Source organism: Physeter macrocephalus, chromosome 1 (genome assembly GCF_002837175.3).
Source record: "Physeter macrocephalus isolate SW-GA chromosome 1, ASM283717v5, whole genome shotgun sequence".
Taxonomy (NCBI): domain Eukaryota; kingdom Metazoa; phylum Chordata; class Mammalia; order Artiodactyla; family Physeteridae; genus Physeter; species Physeter macrocephalus.
In genome coordinates this window covers 55,027,849-55,034,041 of record NC_041214.2, presented here as the reverse complement: position 1 = coordinate 55,034,041, position 6,193 = coordinate 55,027,849, and positions in this window count along the sequence as shown.

Here is a 6,193-nt window from a genome sequence, read left to right as displayed (position 1 = left end):
CTCGGTGTGTTTCTCCTTGGGTTTATCCTGTATGGGACTCTCTGTGCTTGCTAGACTTGGGTGGCTATTTCCTTTTCCATGTTAGGGAAGTTTTTGACTATAATCTCTTCAAATATTTTCTCTGGTCCTTTCTCTCTCTCTTCTCCTTCTGGGACCCCTATAAAGCTAATGTTGTTGCGTTTAATGTTGTCCCAGCAGTCTCTTAGGCTGTCTTCATTTCTTTGCATTGTTTTTTCTTTATTCTGTTCCACAGCTGTGAATTCCACCATTCTGTCTTCCAGGTCACTTATCTGTTCTTCTGCCTCAGTTATTCTGCTATTGATTCCTTCTAGTGTAGTTTTCATTTCAGTTATTGTATTGTTCATCTCTATTTGTTTATTCTTTAATTCTTCTAGGTCTTTGTTAAACATTTCTTGCATCTTCTCGATCTTTGCCTCCATTCTTTTTCCGAGGTCCTGGATCATCTTCACTGCCTTTATTCTGAATTCTTTTTCTGGAAGTTTGCATATCTCCACTTCATTTAGTTGTTTTTCTGGGTTTTTTTCTTGTTCCTTCATCTGGTACATAGCCCTCTGCCTTTTCATCTTGTCTGTCTTTTTGTGAATGTGGTTTTCATTCCACAGGCTGCAGGATTGTAGTTCTTCTTGCTTCTGCAGTCTGCCCTCTGGTGGATGGGGCTATCTAAGAGGCTTGTGCAAGTTTCCTGATGGGAGGGACTAGTGGTGGGTAGAGCTGGCTGTTGCTCTGGTGGGCAGAGCTCAGTAAAACTTTAATCCACTTTTCTGCTGATGGGTGGGGCTGGGTTCCCTCCCTTTTGGCTATTTGGCCTGAGGTGACCCAACACTGGAGCCTACCTGGTCTCTTTGGTGGGGCTAATGGCAGACTCTGGGAGGGCTCACGCCAAGGAGTACCTCCCAGAACTTCTGCTGCCAGTGTCCTTGTCCTCACGGTGAGACACAGCCACCCCCCACCTCTGCAGGATACCCTCCAACACTAGCAGGTAGGTCTGGTTCAGTCTCCTACGGGGTCACTGCTCCTTCCCCTGTGTCCCGATGTGCACACTACTTTGTGTGTGCCCTCCAAGAGTGTAGTCTCTGTTTCTCCCAGTCCTGTCGAAGTCCTGCAATCAAATCCTGCTGGCCTTCAAAGTCTGATTCTCTAGGAATTCCTCCTCCCATTGCCAGACTCTCAGGTTGAGAAGCCTGACGTGGGGCTCAGAACTTTCACTCCAGTGGGTGGACTTCTGTGGTGTAAGTGTTCTCTAGTTTGTGAGTCACCCACCCAGCAGTTATGGGATTTGATTTTATTGTGATTGTGCCCCTCCTACCATCTCATTGTGGCTTCTCCTTTGTCTTTGGATATGGGGTATCTTTTTGGGTGAGTTCCAGTGTCTTCCTGTCGATGATTGTTCAGCAGTTAGTTGTGATTCTGGTCGGTCCCAGGTTTTTTTGTTTGTTTCTTAATTTGTTGTCATAGAACATATCTATCACCTCTGGCGTTTCTTCTGTGCTTTTATACTAGTCTTTTTTTTTTTTTTTGGCCACACCGTGTGGCATGCGGGATATTAGTTCTGTGACCAGGGATCAAACCCGTGCCCCCTGCAATAGAAGTGCAGAGTCTTAACCACTAGACTGCCAGGGAAATCTCTATACTAGTCATAATGGCAGTTCAGAACTGTACTCTGTTTTACACAATAAGGAATTTATTGAAAGGAAAGCAGATAGCCCACAAAATACTACAAATCACCTGGAACTTATGATTTATTAACGTGTATATGCACAAGTTCAGGTAAGGGCTTCTCTTTTCTTAGTCATGGAGAAGAAGAACTCATCTCCTGTTGCCTTCCTGCACGCTCTGAGAGGTCCACTTTACCTGCTGCGTGGAGCTCACTGTACAGCATTTCTCCTAGATGTTCCCTTTTCATTCCACTCCCCTCCTTCTTCCCCTTCCCTATCCCTTCTGGTCAGACTTGCCCCTGATATTTGTCAGGCCTGGGGCAAAAGTACAAATTTGAATCAATATTATTATATCTAAATATTTAAATGTTACAAATTAACTTAAAGTTAAAAAAAAACGTTGTGTTCTGTCTTCCTCCTTGACCTTCATAGTAACCTGGAAGGCTGAGTTCTAATTTAGAATTCTTTTTCTGTGCCAGGATGTGATGACACAGGTAGAGCCAGCCATTGGTCGTCAGCCTCAGGCCCTTGGTCCACCCTGCTTCTTTTCCACCTTCTACTCAATCCTTCACCTGCCTGTGGCTGCCAGGAGACGAGACCCTGGAAAAGGGCTCAGTGTTTGGCCAGAATCCTGGGGTCCCAGTACACAGAGCATGGCCCAGAAGAGCGGGGATGCAATTCCTTATACGCCTCACTCTTGTAGGGAAGTGTGACCAAAGAAGGAGTGGAGGGGGTGCTTCCACGCTGGGTCCAGTGTGGAGCTATTTGGTCCACCTCAGACTATAATTCTTCCTGAAGCCTCCTTTGTCTCTTAGAGTTCACAGTGACCTCACCTTTGCCTTTCATGCTCCCAGAGCATTCACCACTGATATCACTCATTTGAGCATTTAATCATGTATTCACTGTGCTGTCACTTAGCTATTTCCTTACAGTGTAGGTTTCCTGGCTCCCCAACTAAGAAGACCTGGGTTCATATCTTATAAGTGTCAAATATTTCAGTCATCACAACTGATGCTTTATAAATACTTGATAAATCAAATGGCAAAAAAAAACCCACAGTAGACTAAACCAATGTTAATAACTTCGTTCTCAACTTAATGTCTTATTTGATATTTCAAATGTGACCATTTATGTTTTTGCCATAATTGCAGTATTACATCTTTTGATTGTGTGAAACACACATACACATAAACACACACACCCTGGAAAAGCATCTTTTAATAGGTGGAAACTAGCGTTGTGATAAAATTTTTTATATATCTGGCTCCAAATGTAACTATTACATGGAAAAATTTTAAGTAAGCCAATACACTAGAATTACTGCCTTCAGTATAGGACATGCTGAGAAAAGAGTTTCAACATAGCATAAAATAATCAGTTAATCAAGCCACAGATACTTCCTAAACATCTTTCATTTACTAAATACTGTACAAAGCTCTAGGTCCTAGGAGTATTCAGTAGTAAATAAAATAAGACAAGGTCCCTTATCTCATGGAGCTTATATTCAAACTGATTATAGCAGAATACTGTTTTATATATATATATATATATATATATATATATTTATTTATTTATTTATCATTTATAAATGGTGTAATGATAAATGTATCAGATATATTTATCATTAGGCACTGCAGTTGCGACTCTAAACCCGAATCCAGGCCAATAAGTATGCAGGGGTCTGAGAAAGAACTTGACAGGATCAGTGTGGAGTCATTGCTTACACAGTAGCTACATCCTTCCTGCTGTTCTGAATTTCCTATAAATACCAAGAGGATAACAGGAAGAGTGGCACCACCTCAGGACGACCTGCTCACCTCTCTTCATGTTCCATCTTCTTTCCTTAGGACTGTAGTTCCAATTTTTCCAAAGACTATTTAGATTACACAATCAAATTCTGTGTTGTCTTGGGTTTGATTTTGAAAACCCTAATTAAGGCTCCTTAACGTTCCTCCCTAGCAGTTTGCCTAAAAGCTTTTTAGGGACCACTGAGAACAAAGTTAGTTTCCTGGCTGCTCTGAATGGACTTTATTATTCCTGCTCTTCCCTAAATCTTTCAAGTGGAAACAGAAAGGAAATAGGAAGGAGGAGGAGGAAGGACACACAACCTTGTTCAGGCTCTTGGAAAGCATCACCTCCCAGGCTGCCCCACGCCAGCAAGGGAGCTTCTGTATCAGAGAAGTGATGCAACATTGGTTACCTCAAGTTTTGCTGCCTGATCCACCGACAGCTCCCATGGGGTGCAGACCCTGAATTGGTAGCGGAATGTCTACCCTGAGGCCCAGTGAGGCAACCCACCCAGAGACTGGAGTAGAGAACAGGCAGAGAGACTGCAGAGAGGGTATGGCAGAGACTCGGGGGTCTGCAGGCAGCAAGAGTTGGGGAAAGCCAGGCAGCTAGGGGAGCCCCATTGGGAGCACTGCCCACTGGAAAGAGCCCAGTCACCACTCACACCAGCCTCAGACTTGAGCCACGAATTCCAGAAGCACAGAGAGACTGAGTGGACAATGGATTTTGCACAGCTTCCAGGTACAAAACCAAAAACTGAACATGACTCCAGGGACCTTGCCTTACCCCAACAAGTTGCACAAAGTCACAGAGGAACAACTGTCTCCCCATCATCCAGACCCACCTTAACGAGAGGAGGAGCCTCAAGAGACTGAGTATTACCTAAGGAAACTTTTTAAAGTATAAGATTGAACTAAGCTTTAAACTGGCATTTCTTTTAAAGACATTGTTTTTGTAAGAACTAGTTGAGACAAAGCTCGTGGGGAAGGTCTCCAGATCTGCTAGAGCAGCTAGAGTTTAAAATGAAGAAGGTACATTTTATCTTCACATCCAAGTTGCAGAATGTTAAGTTAGGATTCTCTAGAGAAAAAGAACTGAGAGAGAGAGAGAGAGAGAGATTATGAGGAATTGGGCAGTCAGTTATGGAGGCTGAGAAGTCCCAATTTGTTGTGTGCAAGTTGGAGGCCCTGGAAAGCCAGTAGTATAGTTTCAGTTCAGCCCAAAACCAGAGAACCAGGACCCACTGGCGTAAGTCCCATTGGGTGCAGGAGAAATGTAGGAGAAGACTGATGTTCCAGCTCAAGCAACAGGCAGAGTGAATTCTCCCTTCCTCTTTCTTTTTGTTTGATTCAGGTCCCCAATGGATTGGATGAGGCCCACCTACACTAGGGAGGGCAATCTGCTTGACTCAGTCTACTGATTCAGATGCTAATCGGAAACACCCTCACGGACACACTCAGAAATCATGTTTAACTAGATATCTGTGCATTCTATGGCCTAGTCAAGTTGACACAGAAATTAATGCATCAGAGATGCATTCTTTTGAACACTGAAATGGGGAAGGATCTATTTGTGGTCCTTTCTCTTCCTCTCTGGACCTCCAATCATAAAGCTGCCTAAGCATGATTCTTGATATGCTAATGGAAGAGACAAAAGTTTTATAGGTGCTTTGTTTCTCAAGACAATAGCGTAGCATGTCTTACAAAGCTATTGTCTTATTTCAGAATTTTATTTTTGAATGTCAGAAGCTAATATTACCAGTAATATTCCCAATTTCTCTTCCAGGAAGACAGATGTCCAGGGCCAACTGCAATGGTCATTTATTCATAAAGACAAGGTATAATGCTCACTAGTGATTTCAAAATATTGTTTCAAGTATAAACACATGTTATTACTTATGCAAATTTCTTTTGAAGCAATTTTTGCATACAGCAATCCTTACTCCCTCACACTCTTGAACTGAAGGTATAGAATCATTACAATGTGTTATAGGCAGAAAAAAAGAAAGAAAGAAAAAAGAAAAAAGAAAGAAAAGAAAGAGAAATAGGTAGCCTCTAATGAAGTAGAGACTGTCCACCAACACTGTGCACTTGCAGACACTGATTCTTTGGTTCCCTTCTTAGGCCCTTAGTGTGGTAGAAAGAATATGCACATGTGTGTTCAGCAGGCCTGGGTTTGAATCTTACCTCTGCCTTCTTTACTAGATGAGAACAACTCAATCAATCTAAGACTCAGTTTTTTCATCTGAGAAAAATACATGTTTTGTCTCCTGGTAAAATTAAATGAGGTAATAAATGATATATGCTAAGTGCCAAGAAGGAGGAGGAGAAGGAGAAGGAGAAGAAGAAGAAGGTGGGGGGAGGGGAGGAGACAAAGAGAAAGAAGAAAAGAGCATAGCCAAAGCTATGGCTTTTTTTTTTTTAATTTTTTTAACATCTTTACTGGAGTAAAATTGCCCCACAATGGTGTGTTAGCTTCTGCTCTACAACAAAGTGTATCAGCTATACATATACACACATCCCCACATCTCCTCCCTCTTGCGTCTCCCTCCCTCCCACCCTCCCTATCCCACCCTTCTAGGTGGTCACAAAGCACTGAGTTGATCTCCCTGTGCTATGGGGCTGCTTCCCACTAGCTATCTATTTTATATTTGGTAGTGTATATAAGTCCATGCCACTCTCTCACTTCATCCCAGCTTACCCTTCCCCGTCCCCGTGTCCTCAAGTCCA